Below are 20004 nucleotides of genomic sequence, written 5' to 3'. Positions count from 1 at the left end.
AAATGGAAAAACATCCCATGCTCATGGATTGGAAGAACAAACGTTAACATGTCTATACTACCCAAAGCAATTACACATTTAATGTAATCCCTATCAAAATACTACCAGTATTTTTCACAGAGCTAGAACAAACTATCCTAAAATTTGTATGGAACCACAAAACACTGCAAATAGCTAAAGCAACCCAGAGAAAGAAAAGCAAAGCTGGAGGCATCACAATTGTGGATTTCAAGCTATATTACAAAGTGGTAGTCATCAAGACAGTATGGTACTGGCAAAAAATAGACACATAGATCAATGGAACAGAATAGAGAACCCAGAAGTGGACCATCAGCTCTATGGTCAACTAATCCTTGACAAAGGAGGAAAGAATATCCAATGGGGAAAAGACAGTCTCTTCAACAAATGGTGTTGGGAAAATTGGACAACCACGTGCAAAAGAATAAAACTGGACCACTTTCTTATACCATACACAAAAATAAATTCAAAATGGATGAAAGATCTAAATGTGAGACAGGGAACCATCAAAATCCTAGAGGGAGAACACAGGCAGCAACCTCTTTCACATGGGCTGTAGCAACTTCTTACTAGACACATCTCCTGAGGCTAGGGAAACAAAAGCAAAAATGAACTTTTGGGACTACATCAAGATAAAATCTTCTTTGCAGTCAAGGAAACAACAAAACTAAAAGGCAGCCTACAGAATGGGAGAAGATAATGCATGGATGTTAAACCAGCTACCCATTCTTATATCCAGTTATTCTTCCATTCATTTATCAATTTAACAAATACTGATTTACTGCCTTCAAGTTTCAGACACGATTTTGGGTGCTGAGGGTATGATGGAAACCAAAACCAAAACCAAACCAAATGAGAGAGAGAGAGAGGGAGGGAGCAAACACAAGCTAGCATGACTGAATGAGAGCAAGAGAGGGAGTGAGAGTGCGAGCAAGCACAAGGGTGAGCTAGCAAAGAAGAAAAGAGAAAGAAGAAAGCAACACTCTCAAGACTCACAGTTTCCAGGGGTGAGGAGTACTGCTATTAAAGGATTCTAGAGAGGTACAGAAATTTAATTCATAATAAAAAGCTATACAGAAGTAAAAGGTAAAACTAGAAATCATAACAGCACCCTGGTTTAGTTTGTCAGTTGAAGGAAGGTTTTCTGAAAAAGAGACATGAAGTATAGATCTGAAAGATGAGTAGTAGTAACAAGGGAAAGTAGAATAAGTTTGGTCGAAATTTATCCATTTTTTAAAGCAAGCTTATACTTTCAGTATATTATGGTCCTATTCATAGATATTCCATATAAAATGTTTAGTAAACTCTGTTCTTGACAATTTTTAGTCTGGACTTTTTATGTCTACTTCTTTATTTGAAGAGTAGGCTAGCTTAAAGTATAATGATTTCATTACTGAACTCTATATTATTCCTCACTGTGGAAATTTCTGTTGACAAGAATATTAAATAATGTGGAACTTTTGTCGACCTTACTTTGTCCTTTATCTCAGTGACTTAGGACTTACAGATATATATCCATACTATTTGGTTAAAAGTGACCAAAACTCAAAACAGTTTAATAAAAAAAAGGAATTCAGGGACACCTGGGTGGCTCCATCAGTTAAACATCTGCCTTTGGCTCAGGTCATTATCTCAGGGTCCTGGGATCGAGTCCCACATTGGGCTCCTTGCTCAGCGGGGATCCTGCTTCTTCCTGTGCCTGCATCTCCCCCTGCTTGTGCACTTCCTCTCTCTCTCTTTCTAACAAATAAATAAAATCTTTGAAAAAAATTTTAAAAAGGAATTCATTGGTCCATGTAAATCACAAGTCTGTTTTTATCAGAATAATCTCTAAATTTATCTCATACATAAATAATACCTAAGATGATAGCTATTTGGGATCGATGTAGATACCTCATTACTAAATTTTATACAGAACTCATATTTTAATACTTTTTAAAAAAATAAGTTTGGTAAGAAAAATCTTGACTTGCCACTTTTACCATTTTTTTGAGCATGTTCTTTACAAATAGAACACATTCTCTTTGGTGCAAATGACAGGAATCCATTTTCTTAAATTTGGAGCCAACTGAATTGATTAAGTAATTAACGTCAGAAAGAATAAATTCACATCAGTTCTTCTAAAACCAAAGGCATATATTGCCTTTTGGTACATGTCTTCCAACAATTTACTGCTTTGTATCCAGCAATGACACGTATATTGGAGTATGTACTATGATCTTTTATTATTAAATATTTGTGTGTGCTTTACTGAAGAATACACACACAGATACACACTTTAAAAAAAATCAGGAAGTATGACTAAAATGAGCTGCACATCTTTTCTAGAATAATATAATATTATTGCCATCATTTTTCCTACAGACCTTAAAGCTTTCACTATTTATGCTTTCATTCAATGGTGTGATTTCCTAATAGCCCTGTGGAGACCCCAGGAACTGTTGTATGTCCTCAGTGCAGAAAAAGAAAGACCTTCAATTATATTAGGTACATTGTGTGTATGTGTGTGTGTGTGTGTCATTTTTATTCTCTATCTTTATCTCTCTCTCTTTCATAAAGGTCTGTTGTTTCTCCTCCCTGCTTTTAACTATTAATTCCTCTTTGGCTTTGGTTTAAGAGATAGCACAGAATCCATGCACTAGAGCTTATCGGGGAGAATAACCTCAAACACTACTGCTCAATGTCTGAAAATCTTTGTGGAAATAAATACAAGGGATTTCATGAAAATTAAATAATCCATCAATTTTTTTTTTATCAAGGTTTCCTAACCTTGGGTAAAGGAGTATTTAAGAGCTTCTTAAAATTATATATGAATTTTATATATATGAATTTTAGTGGACAGTCTATTATTTTCACCAGGTATTCACAATGGTTTGTAATTAAGAAATCATTAAGAATCATCTCACCTGATATTTTTAAATCTATAATTGGATTAAGCAAAAGACCAGAATGCTGTGTGCTATGTACCTGGACTTTGGTACTCCAGAAATGCATACATATTTAATTGTGCCTAAGTTGAATATGTTAAAATTACAGAAGCACACACACACACACACACGTTAAAAACAATAGCAGAAACAAAACCTATCACTTTGCCTAGTGCAGATATTTACCTTTGGTCTCCATATGAACAATAAATGTGCTTCTTTGAGAAACTAGCCTATCTTCATATTTTGGAAGCAATGGGTCAAGTAACTGGTTGTGTTTTGTCTGGCTTTACTGTTACAGACAGTGAACTGCCAAATTAGAGGCTTGATGTTAGTTAGCTGTTCTCTAGGGCATGCATTTTGTGTAACTTTTGAATTTATTCTTCTGTTTCTACCTTTATTTACCCTTGCCACAATTCTTCACTTCTTTTTCTCATGCATTTTGTTCTACTGTGTATTTTTTATAAGTTGCCCTAAATCATTTCCAAAAGTACCAAGAGTGCAAATATAAATGAATAAATAAATAATAATAGTGACTGAGACAACATATATTTTGTTTGTTTTATATATTTTTTCACATGGTCCATAGTTTTAAAATGCTTTCAGAAATGGTTTCTTTAACAGCATAGTTTTGTAGTTTTTTTTGTTGTAAATATTTATTATTTAGGTTTAAAAGCACTAATGTATCCTTAATATAGTAGTAAGAAAAAAGCGACCAACACTGAAAAATGAATCCAAAGTATTTTAACTTGAATGGTGAAGTGGGGAAGCTCTTTTTTTCCCTGTTAGGTTTGAAAACATATTTTAGGTATCACTGCTTTTGGTAAATGCACTATTTTGCAGTTGCTTATTCAGATACTCTAACAAAATTCAATATACTACTTAGAAATTGTCTACTATGTCTTCTACTTATAAATGTAATGATGAGTTTCTACCTTGGGAAGTATTTTAGTGCACACCAGTTTATTTTGCATGTGTGTGTACAACTAAGCTTTGTCTTTTAGTAAAATTGCAGTCATTTATATAATCCCTATTTTTTAAATTTTTTTTATTCTTATGTTAATCCCCATACATTACATCATTAATTTTAGGTGAAGTGTATAATCCCTATTTTGATTTCTTTTAGTTTTAAACTTGCATTTGTAATAAGTTAATAATACATGTTGCTCCTTTGTTGCTATTTGGTATGAATGGGTTGCTGACTGTCTTAACTGTGTTGTGGTAGGATGTACTGATGAATGGGAAAAGAGTACAAAAAGGAATTGATTTTTCTTTTTATGTAATAAGTAGGATTACCCAATCTACACTGCAATCTATAGAAAAATCATTTGAATCTATGTTTAGAGGATAAGTCTTGGGCATAGTTTATCTAATGAGCATACTATAGAGGTCAACTATAAATCACTTCTTCCCACCTACATATTGTGCTGTAATGGAAGCATTAAGGGTTAACCTAGAGAAAAGAATGATAATCCTGTTCACATTACACAAAACTCTAGCAGTGACAGGTTAGGTCAAATTTAAAAAGTATATATACTTTGGGTAGCCTGCATCCCCAAGAGTATGCTGTGTCCTCAGACAAACTAAAAAGTCTTCCCTCATCACATATCTTATTCTAGGCAAGGCCTAGGCTTAGTTCTGTGCATGGTGCATGATAAGTGTTCAGTTAATACTTATAGAGTAATTGATAACACTGTAAAGAGAAAGAAGGGCCCCATATAATGGACATGTGACTCAGATATTGCTGTCAGGAAAGAAAAATGAAGTGCCCAGGTTACCAAAAACTAGGTTTGCTGAAATAAAAGGAAATGGCTGTCTGGTAGCTCCTAGGCAGGGGGCTAATATCCACTGCTCTCTTCCACATTATGGGGGATTTAGTGCTGTGCTAGAAGATGTGGTCATTGCTCTACTGTGCTTCTGCTAGAAATATCACACCTAGGCTGACTCTTAAAGAAGGAAAAGAAAATGTGAGCATCTCTTCCTTCACAAGTTTGCAGTGGATTGCTAAACTGTAAAGATTCCACTCTTAATACACAAAGAGAAAGCCTGTGATAGTGTTTTTTTGTGTTTTTTTTGTTTTTTTTTTTTTAAGGGCTGCTAAAATAGCCTGAGGGACAATCTCTCCAAGTAGTTGCAAGTAGGCAGAGAAAAGGAGAACCAAGGCACTTCAGACTGAAGACTCTAATGGGCTTGAGAGTACATATCTGAAGGAGTAGCTATGAGAAGCTATATTCTTTCTACTTTTGGAGCAACTCAGTATTATTGTATAAAATAGTCTCTAAAATAAAATAAGGACTATAGACATATGAATTCAGGGCTGTGAAATCCACTCAAAGAAGATAAAGGCTCCTAGGTTCTTCTGCTAACTGCCTTTGAGAGTGTTTGGACATTAATCCCTTTGATTAATTTCTTCATGTCACTGCATTACTGCTTTATCTGTCAGGATTTGGCCTAAGAAATAGAATCACTCAGTGATGTAGAGTAGAGATTTATCATAGAGACTTTTACCTCGTACAATTGTGGGAGCTGGTGTAGAAATCTATGCAAGGCTGCTGACTTTGCATCTCATGCTAGGTCTCAAGTCTCAAAAGATCAGCTAGGCCATCAGTCTAGAAGGAAAGCTGGATGTGTAGCAGGGGAGAACAGAGAAAAATTGGAACCTGTGAGGACAAACTGCAACCCATGAAGCCAAATGGGGACCCACATCTGTGATGTACATAACCTGTAGAAGAAGCTGCTGCCATTTGCCATAGAACCGAATGAAAAACTTAAAGTTCACGGTTAGCATAACATCCTTCAATCATACCATATTATCAGCTTACTCCCACTTTTCCACTCCCACTCTCCCATCTACACACTCTTCAACTCTCCACAGAAAATTTAAAAATTTCCAAAAGATTTGAAAAAGGCTACCAAACATCACCTGAAATTGAACCACAGTTATCTTCAAGAAACAGAACCCTTTTTGAGGGTATTTTTAGACTAAAAGTGGTTTTCCAAGAGGATGATTTTCAATACAGACATACCCAGAAATATTGTGGGTTGGGTTCCAGAGTGCAATAAAGCGATAGTGCAACAAAGTGAGTTAAATGAATGTTTCGGTATCCTAGTTTATATAAAAGTTATGTTGGGGCGCCTGGGTAGTTCAGTCAGTTAAGCATGTGCCTTCAGCTCAGGTCATGATCTTGGGGTCCTGGGATCCAGCCCCACAATGAGCTTCCTGCTCAGGGGGGAGTCTGCTTCCCCTTCTCCCTCTGCCCCTCCTGTCTGCTCCTGCTGTCTCTCTCTCAAACAAATAAATAAAATCTTTAAAAAATAATAATAAAAGTTATATTTACTATACTATTGTGTATTAAGTCTGCAACTGTATTATGTCTTAAAAAAACAGTGTACATACCTTTATTAAAAAATACTTTTGCTACTAAAAAAAAAAAAAAATACTTTTGCCAGGGGTGGCTGGGTGGCTCAGGGCACCTAGGTGGCTCAGTCAAGTTTCTCACTCTTGATTTCGGGTCAGGTCATGATCTCAGGGTCCTTAGATTGAGCCTCACATTGGGCTCTGCACTGTGTGTGGAGCCTGCTTGATAGTCTCTTCCTCTCTCTCTCCTTGTGCCTCTCCCTCTGTGCGCATCCTCTCTAAACAAACAAACAAACAAATAAATAATACTTTTTGCTAAAAAGGCTAGCCATTATCTGAGCTTTCAGGGATTTGTAATCTTTTTGCTGATAGAGGGTCTTGCCTCGATACTGAGGGCTGCTGACTGATCAGGGTGATGGATGCTGAATGTTGGTGGCTGTGGCAATTTCTTAAAATAAGACAGCAGTGAAGTTTGTTACATCAATTGACTCTTCCTTTCATGAACAATTTCTCTGTAACATAGGATGCTGTATGATGGCATTTTACCCACAGTAGAACTTTCAAAATTGGAATCAATCCTTTCAAACTGTGCCACTGCTTTATCAACTAACTTTATGTAATATTCTAAACCCTTTGTTGTCATTTCAACAATCTTCACAGCATCTTCACCAGGAGCAGATTCCATCTCAAGAAATCACTATCTTTGCTCATCCATAGTAGCAAATCCTCATCTCTTAGAAGTTTAATCATGAGATTGAAGGAATTCAGTCACATCTTCAGGCTACAATCTCCAATTGTAGTTCCCTTGTTTTTTCCATCACGTCTGTAGTTACTTTCTCCACTGACATCTTGAATCTTCAATTTGTAAAAAATTCAATATCTATGAAGAATACAATAAAATGAGATGTAACTGTATGGTGAAATGGAATCTTTCTCTTAGTATAAGAATCTTTGAGTAGCAGTGGTAACATTCAAAGAAGATTCACTGTTCACATGAAAAAGATGACTCTTTCCATCCCTGCCTCTTCAGACTTAGTGTTGTGTTTTGTAGCAATCTCCACAAAGGCTGTGTCCCCAAGATTAATCCCTGATCACATGAAGATTTTCCATTCACAGTCATCCAGATGACCTGTGTTGTAGTACTATGCTATTCAAGAATTTAGTACCAGTTAACACAATGACTGGCTAAATAGTGTAGATTTGATGTGCATAGTTGTGATGCTATTTTTATTCTTTCTCTGGGGAAGAATATTGGAGGCTGGCTCTTTAAAAATAACCAGTTTAGAATGAAGCAGCCATATGGCTCATTACGATGGTGTTTTTCATTTTAGTTTGGTTTTGGTTAAGTTAAAATCTGATATTATAAGTACTCTTTCATATAACAACAGAACAAAGCCTAGGCATTTCCATCTTAGCATTTATGTTTGTGTATAAATCTTGAAATTCTTAAGGTAATATAAAGGACCAAGCACTGTGTACATTTTAAAATTATGATATTTCTTAAAATTCTCATATTTACACAATGTTTTACTATAGTACTTTAAAATTATCACAGGATACATGGGTGGCTCAGCCAGTTGAAGATCTGACTCTTGGTTTCGGCTCAGGTCATGATCTCATGGGTTGTGGGATTGAGCCCCGCACTGGGCTCTGTGCTCAGCAGGGAGGAGTCTGCTTGAGATTCTCTCCCTATGCCCCTCCCCCCACCCCGGGTGCATCCTCCCTCTCTCTCTCTCTCTCAAATAAATAAATAAATCTTTTAAAATAAAATAATCACATTTATATAATGTCTTACTGTAGTGTTTACTCTAAAATAATTGGAAGTTTGGTGGGAAATGGAAGAAAGAAAATGAACATACAAAAATTATTCCTTAAAGAATTTGAGACACAGTTTACCTAATGCAGGTGAACTGTAGTCAAGCATGTTCACATTTTTAGGTTCCGTTAACATTAATAAGAACATTAAAAAGAGATTCTTTAGTCACATAGAAGAAATGATTCTCACTATGATTTCTCCCTAAGAACCAATCAATGTTGTCTTTTGTAGTAATTTATTTATTTTTATCCTCTGTTGATGTCTTCTCATAAAATGAAAGATGGAGAAATCAGAAAAGGAGAAAATAAGAGAAACATGATCTATGCATACTGTTGCAATGATTTTTAATTTGTCCAAATATTTTTCTGTAAAGTTTGCAAAAAACATGTTTCCCAAACACAAATGTAAGACCAAAATGCATCAAATTACTACAGTAAATTTTAAATAGAAAAAGTTGATAAATGTTAATTTTAAAGCTTGTATTGAAAATTTGCCTTTTGAAAGACATCACATTTATATCCAAATCTTGAAATATATGTGCTATATTATTCTTGTATCATAATATCACATATTATGTCTGTCTTTCACATAATATCAGGTGTTGAATTACTCTCGATATAGTTTCATCCTTAGACATTGAACATTCTTTAATTTTAAAAATTAGTACATTTGTGTAAAATGGCATAAAGATGGTGGTTGGATTAAGAAAGATTTAGAGATTTCTGTTATTTTTAGAAATTTGTCTCACTAAAAACTATTGAGTACCAAGTTATTCCAGATAGCAGATTTGTCAATAACATTTGACACTGGAAGTTTACTAGAGCCTGTAGAGAATTGTAAACTTGACCCTCCCTGAAAAGCCCTAGTCTGTCAGACAATCAGTCAACCAGTTATTCTAAAGTCAACCAATAAGGCACTGAGCCAGTCAAACAATTAATTTACATTTCCTTGTTACTAGGTGGAACGTTTTGGAACATAAAAGAGAGCGCAAACTTTCTCAGCACCACAACCACATGATTTTATTCTCCATCTAGGATGATATATGGAGGGTTAGGAGGGCACAAAGAATTACTTAGTAGGTGAGAAGTTTGAATAGGATAAAATGCTGATCCATAATTTGTTCAGTTCATATAAGTATATTCAAATACTGCTCTTTTCATTGTATCCATGCCATTTTGGGGAATGTATGATCTTTGGCAAGGCAGTAACTAGGTCCAAACCTTGGCTCAGGTGCCAAGTCATTTTAGGAACTTTATCAAAGCTAGTTTTTGGTCCATGGCCTATTTAATTAGAGTGTTGGCCTAAATAACTCCTATGCTTTATAATTCCAGAATTCTATGATCTTTTTCTTCATATCAATATATAGAATAGTTATTTTCAACAATTTCCACAGCTTTCTGGTACCCCGAGCTCTTTTCAGTGTACCACCTCAAGTTGATGATTGTGTGGCATTTCATTTTGTTAGAATCAAATTTGCAAACTATTTTAGTGATGTCCATCAAATAGGTCATTAATTTGAGTGGATCATGATATAGAATTGGGGATACCTTGTTGCCAATAAAAAGTAAGAAGCATAGGATAATATTAATCCAATGCTAGAGAAAAATAATTTCCTTAAGAGGGTATTCAGCCAGTCATATTAAGTTAGTAAACAGGGACTGAAACTATATCACAATGCTAAGTGTGAAAATGTGCATGGTAAAATAACTGTGAATGGTTTCTAGATGCTTTGAAAACTTGTTATACCTTAATAGCGATTGTGTTATCACTATAATTGCCTTTTAAAAAGTGTTATATTGGGTCTTTTAAATTTTTTCAATGTACTACCAAATAATTTTGGCATTCATAGGAATTTGACATATTACAGGAAGTTTAAGATTTAGTATAAATGGGTAGATAATTAAGCTGATCCATAATAAATTTAACTCAAACTAGACGGAACCCTCTGAATCAAGTCTTGAAATCTAAAAAAAAAAAAAAAAAAACACATCTAGAGACAGACCAATTTAAGTCCACCATGACTTAATGCAGCATGTTTTTCTGAATTTACTGTGAATAAGGAAATTTATAAAAAGCAAATTTTGCATCCAAGGGTCGTTACGGAATATTATTTTGAGTACTGTGCATTTAAGCCAATATGCTGAATAAGTATTCCACTTGCACTCATATTCAGATGTTAAGATTGTTTTCTTGATAATTAAATATTTCTCCAAGTTATGAAATTATTACACTAAAAATTAATAATCAGATTAAAAAAACTTTTAATAATAATTATGAAGAAATACCTTGGCTCAGAAATGGAAAATGAAAAGCATGGATCAAATTGTACAGCACCTCTTTGATGGCTTGACATGAGGCCAGAAGCAAGAGTTTACACTAAACATTGTTTTTAAAATGCAACCTTTAGTGTTATTTGATTTTTTCCCCAAGCAAACTAAGATGTGAAATTTAACAATCCCCTCTGACAATTTTATAAAATGGGCTGCCATGCTTAATTGATGATAGGCCTCTTCATCTGCCACCTCCAGGCATTCACTGTAACTTACTGATACAGAGTTCACAGCCTCTATCCATCAGATCTTTGACTGCATCTGTGTTATTAACTTTTGGGTTGATCTGAGAGTGGCATCGCCCCAACTAACTGGCTGTCACGTCAGCTTGGCAGCTGGGCTTTGCATGTTCTCTTTCACTTTCACTTTGTCTCTCAAGATCATCTGAACAGATAGGGACAAAGCAATGTACCAATTACCTCATAATTTCTAGATTGTCCAGCTTTTCTCTGAGATAGTGCCAGAAGGCACTATTCGATTTCCAGGAGGAAATAAAATTCTAAAAGATATGAGCAATTGATGCCCTAGAAATATAATAGTCAAAAGTCTTTGAGTCATAGAGACCCCAGGTTCTAATTTTAGCTCCAGCTCTATGTGACTTTTTGCAAGATACTTAACCTCTCTGGAACTCAATGGTAAAAAAAAAAAAAAAAAAAAAGGAAATTATTTTGGGGAAGAAACAGTGAATTTTCCTCCAGAATTCATTCTTTGTGTATCTTTTATAGATGAACCCTGCATGTCAGGGACAGATTTATCTTTTGGAAGTGTTAAGAAAAAAAGATACGTAATAAAAAAATGAATAATTTGCTAGCTCCCTGTTCTCCAGGGCCTCGGAAGGAGGCTGGGTAGGTGAGGGACTCTAAAGGTTATACCACATTAATATCACAGTGATTCCCAGTACATCTACCTCAACCTACTCCATTATACACACACATATTTTAGTAGGGCTCCTGCTCTACAGCTAGAGACTACATTTCTTAGCCTCCCTTGTTGCTGTGACCATCTGACCATGTTCTAGCCAAAAGGAGAACACAAATAATATATGCAACTTTCAGATAATATCCTTTAAAAATCTTGCTTGTCTTCCATTTACTTTTTCCCTTTTTCCACTGACTGGGAAATGGCAATAGCTGGACATGGGAAACAGCCCCATCTTGGACTAAGCTCTACCTGGAGTCTGGCAGAGCTCTCTTGGGATAATCCACTCTGGATCACCCTAGGTATTAAATATTCCTTGAGGAAGAAATAAACATGTATTTATTTTTTTTTTAAGTTAATGTATATTTGGGTCTCTGTTAAAGTAGCTTAACCTATATCTTAACAAACATAAATACCTACATTTTAGTATTTTTATGAGGGTCAAAAGATATAGAGCATGTAAAATGCTCGCATGTGGTACTCTGCAAATACTAGCTCTCTTGTGGACAGAATTTTAAATTACCTAGTTTTTGGGGGCAAAGAAGTAATCCTAAAATCAATAGAGAGGTTAATGCTTGGAGAATTTTAAACTAAAGTCATTCTAAAATTTAATTCAATTAACAGTTATTAGGTTTAGAATAAAGTCATTTTAAAATTTAATAAACAGTTAGTGGGTGTCATCATTGTTCCAGGAAATGTGCAAGCATCAGGAATACAAAATTAAATATAGTTTAGTATGATAAACATACTAATAAAGTATCGCCTATGTGCAAAAGTGAAATGTATTGTGTGGTTATTCAGATAAGAAAACATGAGCTAAATGTGTATTATTTCCTTGTCTACATAACTGTGTGATGTATTTCATTTATGCCTTCATGTTTTACTAGTTGTGATTTTTCAATATATAATTGAATTTCTACAATAGGAGAGGGGAAACATGCAATAATCATGTTCTTATTTCTAAATTATTAAAAAATAGTGGTAGAATTTATTCAGTTTGATCATGATTGTTTACCCAAAATAAAAATTGACAGAAATTTACTTGTGTATAGATAATTTTACTTGCTCAGTTATCTGAAAATAATACCTACATGGATTACTGACTATGGGACTTGCTTTCTTGACTAACCCTCTTATCCTATATATTTATTTATTTGTTTGTTTATTTATTTATTTAATTTTAGAGAGAGAGTGCCCATGTGAGAGAGTGAGAGAGAGACTGGGGGAGGGGCAGAGGGACTGAGAGAGTCCTCAAGCAGACTCCCCACTGAGCAAGGAGCCCTACTTGGGGCTCAGTCCCAGGACCCTGAGATCATGACCTGAATCGAAATCAAGAGTCAGACGCTTAATTGAGTGAGCCACCCAGGTGCCCCTATAAATTTATTAACCCAAATTTTCCATAGTCTCTTTTCTGCTTTCTATAGTTGAGTAAGGGACACGTGGGGCTAGGTAGGGAGAGATAGGTAGGGGGCCATGGGATCAGGCTCACAAAATTCAAAATGTGGGAGATGAAAGGAAACCAGAGATAAGGGACAAACCTGACCATCCTGTCCTAGGTGTCAGAGGTGAGGTCTTGTTATAACAGCTACTTAATGACCAACCAAGAATTACCCGGATCCTAAAAAGGAAGTAAGCCATTGAAGGTGTTATCACTAGTCCTTACTCAATGGTGCTATCAATAGAGATGTTAAAAAGATTTAAGTTCCCTGGTTAGCTTTCTATAATAGACCATCCCTAAAAGCCCTCAGTGGCAACCCTGTCGGGACCCCTTTCACTCCTGAGAACTTTTTTTCTGTATCCTTGCTTAACAAACTTCTATCTCTTTACTCACTGTCCTTTGTCTGCAAGATTCATTCTTCGACTCAGTGAGACAAGAACCTCACTCTTCGGCGCATCACAGTTACTACCATAGAGACCCCAACTATTCAAATATTGGGTGATAACATTTTGTGATAAAAATAAAGGTAGTTAATTTTATGTAAATGTTTTGATTCTTGATATGTAAGATGGAAGGTTAAGTACAAATTTAGGAGGCTTAATCCTCCCTGTGAAAAATAAGGGAAGAGATATCCTACCTTCCCTTTTTTCAAACATTTACTTTAGAAAACTTGTGGTTATAAATTCTCTTTGAAATGTATGTAAATCTTTTTAAAGTCTAAATAAGCCTCTTGTCATTTTTATAATCCAGGAATATCTTTCTCTAGGACCTGGGAATCACCCGTTTGAAATGTAATCATTAAAGAAGATAGCACTCCTATATCCCAGTTTCTGTGGGCAGGTAGGAGGAGCCCAAACTTAGCCAACTTGCAAAACTATCTCTGGTCATAAAGGTAAGAATTTAATTTGCCTTTGGGTAAATTCAATTAACTAGCACAATGAGTCATCTCAATTATCAGGTGAATTTAGAATGAACTATGCATGACAAATGGTGCTGTCAAGTCCTCTTACTTGAAACAATAGTTACTGTTTATCCTCACAACACAAATGAAATGCATTGTATCTGCTTGATTATGTAGAAGAGTGAGATTTCCTTTTGCCTTTGCAATCTCTTAGTGGATTGCCTATTATGCTCATCATATTCTTGTTTAATGCTTATTCAATAAGTATTTTCTCTCCTACCTGTGTGGAAACATTTTTCCAGGTTGGCAGAAGATTTTATTTTTACATTTCCCCAACAAAGGTGAACACAGATATTATCCATTCATATAACCATTCATATTTTTTTAAAGATTTTATTTATTTATTAGAGAGAATGAGAGACAGAGAGAGAGAGAGATTGAGGGAAGGAGTGGGAGGAGGGACAGAGGGAGAAGCAGACTCCCTGAGAAGCCAGGAGCCCAATGCTGAACTCCATCCCAGGACGCTGGGATCATGACCTGAGTCAAAGGCAGATGCTTAACCAACTCAGTCACCTGGGCGCCCCACCATTCATATTTTTTAATCTCTATACATGTACATATGTATTAGGTTCAGTCATTTGATACTGCTGTAAGTAAAAAAACAGTAGAATATCAGCAATTTCATGTGTTGCAACCTAAATTATGTGAGTATAGAGAAATGTGTGGAAGAATCTACATCATACTACTAAAATTAACTAATTAGTTGGGGAAAGATTACTGCATTTCCATTTATAGATCTATCTTCATATTTTTTAACTTGTGGTAAGTTTGTGTTACACTTTTTTTCTTACTTTACAAAGAATAAATCGATTAGGAAAAAGATGCTGATTGCATTTGCAACATAAACATCATTAATCAAGGCAGGGACACTTTCCCTTTTTCACATATATATACATGAATGATGTATGCAAGTTTCAGATTATATCCTTAAAAAAACCCTGCTTGTCCTACATTTCCTTTTTTCCTTTTTTCACTGGCCGGGAAATGACAGTAGATGGATATGAGAAATGACCCCATCTATTTATCTATCTATCTATGTATCTATGTATCTATCTATCATGCAGCATTATATTAGCAGACATATGTATTATATATGTAAAATATATATATGATATATATATATAAAATATATATTTTATAAGTTATATGTATATATGTAACTCTTAACATAAGGCTGTGTGAATATTTGTTAAATGAAAAAAATGCATGAATGAGTGAATGACCATAGCCAGAGAAGGTTTTGAGGAATAGTGAAAATTTAAAGAAGCTAAAATGGAATGAGTTGACAGATGTTTGGGGGTAGTAAAACAGAAACAGTATAAATAAAAATCTATTTTGAAAAGTTTGGCTAATAATAAGGCAGGTAAAGTAGACTTTAAAGTTGGTTAAAAGAGATCTTTTTGTAGAGTAGAGTTTAATATTGGTTAAAAGAGATCTTTTTTTGTAGTTTTAAGTTCCTGGAGCAAACACATTTGCACACTTATTAACATTATTTTGGGTGGCAAGGAACTGAAGAAAGAGGCAGAGACAGGATAACTAAAAGCTGTAGATCACTGAGAAAGCAGGTCTAATCTTGAATTGGTTCATACAAAATTCCTATATTGTTATGAAAAAGAAGGAAAGGTTTCAGATGGAGGTTTGTTTGTAGATCTGTTGGAAGACTGGGGAGATTTCCGCTGATGATGACTTTTCCGTCTCTGTGAGGGATGAAGATGAGATATGATGCATCTCTCTTTAATGCTACACTGGTTCTTGCTGAGCTTAATATCTACACAAGCAGAGATGGTATCTTACATGCTTTCAAAGTTACAACTTTCAGTTGTCATTTGCATGCCCAGCTAATAATTCCAAAGCATGTCATTTTGCCTGGTTGCCTGGGACAGGTGGTTTTTAGCCTTACTTACACATGTCCAAATAAACTCTGTATGGACAGCCTTGAAGCTGATTCCAGATCACCAGCCTATTCTCACCTTTTCCTCTTGGTGAGTTTTTATTTGGGATCCTTGGTTTCTTGCCTCAGTCAGGACCACCTGCTTTAAAAAGGAGATGAATTCTGGATTCCTTTTCTTCCAGAGGCTCTATATCTATTGCTGTTCAGTAGGAAGCTGGAAAGAACTCCAGCTATTTCACACAACAAATGGCTTAATAAAGGGGATTTAAAAAACCATTAGAAGGCTTGGGAAAGAAGTTAGGGAGGCCACTGTATCATTTAGGAAATCAGAAAATGTTCAGATTATAAAAAAATCAATGCCACTGATTTCACCGCCCCCTGCACTAAAGCAGGTGATTTCTTTGGACGATACCAGGAAGCTGCTGGCAAAATCTCGATGCTCAGGCCTTGGTAAATGCCATCCACAGCCATGAGAATAATAATTGTTGTTGCTTTTCCTATGCCTTCCAGAATTACATTAGTTCCTCTCATTGGCAGAATCTAACCTAGGACCATACTGGCAGGAATTCTTGAAAATGTTCTTGAAGTTCCCAGGCTTCCAGCCCCTATGATAAAAGGAGACCACAGAAGGGGGAAAACGGGGCACAGTGGCCAAAACAATTTCACACAGTCCAGCACATTTCTCAGCCAAATTACTCACATTCTTTCCCAGGGAACAGTTCCCATTTGACCTACAGTAGGAGATACTGAATATATATTCTCTGAGTAAGACAATGTTAATTCAAGGGAGACCCTATGAGAAATATAGGTCAGTGAGTTGAAGCTAGTCAAACATTAGAGGGCTGGGTTGATTTGCCTCCAGCTGACATTAGCATAACTCCTTAGCAATAGCCCAAAAGGCGTGGCAAATTAGTGTAGGAGTCATTTGCGGAGTTGCCAAGCAGAAACTCAGTAATATATCCATACTTCTCCTGACTCCCACCAAGTTGTTTGAAAGCCAAAATAGGGGGAAAGGAAGTACCAATTTCAAAGCATCACTAAAGAGTTGCATTCAGAATAAGTTACACTTCTCTATAAAGGTAGCTCTGTTGCATGTAATAATTTAGCAAAGATAATTTGTAAGAAAGGTTAAGCCACTGCCTTCGGCTCAGGTCATGATCCTGGAGTCCCGGGATCGAGTCCCGCATCGGGCTCTCTCCTCGGCGGGGAGTCTGCTTCTCCCTCTGACCCTCCCCCCCTCTCATGTGCTTTCTCTCTCTCATTCTCTCTCTCTCAAATAAATAAATAAAATCTTTAAAAAAAAAAAGTTCAAGATAAAAAAAATGTATAGGTGGGATTGCTTTGAAGAATTTGACTTAAAGCAACTTTGTGAACTAACATTGCTAAGGAATGTAGAAATTTAAGAAAGTTTGAGCAGGATGAAAACACTAAAATTTATCTTTACTCAGTCCACAAAGTACCATTACAGTTAAACTTAGTAGTGAAACTTTGGAAAAGCTGGGAATACTATAATAAAATCAGTGAGTTTTATGAAACCATGACCAACCTCTTCAATTTTATGAAATGTCAAGAATTTTTTATTTCTGGATTTAAATCTGAATGTCTTAGATATCCTGCCACTTAACTTCTTCCACAAGAATATTGGCAAGCATACCAAATAACTATCTTGCTTTGTAGGAGCCTTATTTTATTTCTGTTTAGGGAAAAGTCCATATTCTAAGAAGAAGATGGTGATCATAACAGGACCATTAGATGCTTGATCTGAGACTGATGGAAAAAAAATGGAAGACTTAAAACATATTTTTTAGTTTTAAGAGGAACTGAAATTTAAAGGTCATGCTTGGCAATGTTAGAACTTCTGTCTTAGTAAAATACACAGTTTAAGACATACAGCTCATGGGAATGGCAAAATAAAAAGCTCTGAATCTCACCTTTTTTGTTTTCACAGTCGAACAGATTTCCCATTTGTTTATACTCTGCAGTCTAAGAAATGTGAAAATCTGCTTTTTTAAAAAAGCATTACTTCTAAACTTATCAATGTAAAAGGAACCTTCTCAAAAATTGAGAATTTGTTTATTAGTTACCTGTCCTAAAATCTTCTGTAAGAGGTTTTATAATTTAAGATCAAGAGCAATTTAATCTGACATATATATCATATGATAATATATCATATATATGTATACATTGTCCATTCTATTTAAAAAATATTCATAAGATACGTCCTGTGTTGGATACATTGATAGTTATGCTTAGGTTCTTGGACTCATAGAATATCATTTATGTGGTCAAAAATAATTTATTAAGTTGTAGCCTTAAAAAAAATTAGCAGCAATAGTTATTATTTTAATTTAGTTGCTTTAGTAAAATATTTTACTTTGTGCAAAATGCATAAATCAAAGGAAATGCATATTATTCTTTTCTCTCAGGTAACCATGAGCATGAAAAGATAAGCTGCTTGATCCAGAAGAGTATCTCTAGTTTCACTTAGTGGCAGTATATACTTCTTTCAGCAAAACTATGTAGAATTAATTAAGTTTTGACTGATAGATTAGAAAATCTAAGTTAAATATTAAATAATTAAATCTTGAAATTAAGTATTAAAATTAAAATTAAATTGAAATTAAATATTAAAATTTAGTAAGAAGGTGAAGCTTAGGAGTGCTTTGCCAAGTGAAATGAGCACAGCATTTAGAAGTGTATGAACATTCATGATTCAATGAAAATAAGGAGGCTGATCTGGCTAGAGGAGTGGCTCTTTCATTGGAGAGAGTAACAATTAAAATCTCCAGATATGTGAAGGCTCCATATAGATCTTTCTTTCAAGCCTTTATAGCATTTCTGTTTGTGTCCTTCACCTAGTTCTTATTTTACATTATTCTCCAATTTATATGTTAATTTACATGAAATCTATACTGATCAAGTAAACTCTTATGGGCCAGAACCATATTTCATTCTTCTTTATAATTCTCAGTTGTGCGTGGCACAGTGCATATTATAAGCATGCAATAAACATTGCTGTCGGCATGGTTGATTAGGACAGTATGTTGGTAGTGATGATGGTGGATAGGTAGATTAAGATGTGATTGTGTAATTGCTTGGATACCAGTTTTATAACTTTAAATACAATTTAGGACCATGGCATTAGAGGCCAGAATTTATCATGAAAGAATTTCAAAGGTAGAAATATCAAGGTATTTGATGACTAAGTCTAGGTAAGAAGGGCACAGTTGGCACAAGTAATAGTTGAAAATAAAGGGATGGCTGGAAGGGAAGCTAGTTGGTCAAGAAAGAAGATTAAAAGTTAGTTTTAGTAAATTTGTCTTAACAATGAAGAAAGTGAAAATACAAAGTATATCATTTAAGATTGGAAACTGATTTTATACAAACAGTGAGGATAGAAATATAGGTTTGGGATTCATTGCCCTCCAGTTTAGATATGATAAGGCAAGAAAGGATGTTCTAGTTCTCTTTCATGGAAAGAATAAAGAGAAAAGCAAAATACACATATTCCATAATGTGGCAAATGTATTCCTGGAAAACCTTATATTCTGCCAAATTGTACACTACACAGAAGGCTTATATGAAAGATAGAATTGGGGACAAACCCATCAAACTGCAATTTTGTAAACAGAGCACAAACAGAAAGAAAAACAATACTATTTTTTTAAAATATTTTATTTATTTGAGAGAGAGAAAGAGAGAGTGTGAAAGAGAGAGATCATGAGCAGGGGGGAAGGGTAGAGGCAGAAGCAGACTCCCCGCTGAACGGGGAGCCTGATGTGGGACTCGATCCCAGGACCCTGAGATCATGACCTGAGCTGAAGGCAGACACTTAACCGACTGAGTTACCCAGGCACCCCAACAGTACTAATTTTAATAAACACTGACAGGTTTTTAAAAAGGCAAATTCCTGGGCGCCTGGGTGGCTCAGTTGGTTAAGCGACTGCCTTCGGCTCAGGTCATGATCCTGGAGTCCCTGGATCGAGTCCCGCATCGGGCTCCCTGCTCGGCAGGGAGCCTGCTTCTCCCTCTGGCCCTCCCCCCTCTCATGTGCTCTCTGTCTCTCATTCTCTCTGCCTCAAATAAATAAATAAAATCTTTAAGAATAAATAAATAAATAAATAAATAAATAAATAAATAAAATCTTTAAAAAAATAAAAAAAATAAAATAAAAATAAATAAAAATAAAAAGGCAAATTCCTAATAAATTAATAAATTGTACCATAAACAAGCATTTTAAAAAACAATAAAAGCTTGATGGGAGGTGTATAAAGAAAGATGTGGAGTTACACAGACAAGAGAAAATTACAAAGATTGGGGAGAAGTAGGTAATAAAGACTACATAAG

At 35.2% G+C, this 20004-nt stretch overlaps 1 long non-coding RNA gene across 1 annotated transcript in view; it reads left to right on the top strand.

Moving 5' to 3' along the window:
* The window catches only part of LOC118017049, a 153308-nt gene that overhangs the window by 28972 nt on the left and 104332 nt on the right, over nucleotides 1-20004 (top strand). The window contains exon 2 of the long non-coding RNA XR_004681041.1: nucleotides 13572-13697. This is a non-coding gene — a long non-coding RNA (uncharacterized LOC118017049). The remainder of the gene's footprint in view (nucleotides 1-13571; nucleotides 13698-20004) is intronic.

Source organism: Mirounga leonina, unplaced genomic scaffold, assembly GCF_011800145.1.
Source record: "Mirounga leonina isolate KUSES-001 unplaced genomic scaffold, KU_Mleo_1.0 Mir_168, whole genome shotgun sequence".
In the NCBI taxonomy this organism is placed as follows: domain Eukaryota; kingdom Metazoa; phylum Chordata; class Mammalia; order Carnivora; family Phocidae; genus Mirounga; species Mirounga leonina.
The sequence above is the reverse complement of the archived record's forward strand: the minus strand, read 5'-3'. Positions and strand labels throughout refer to the sequence as shown.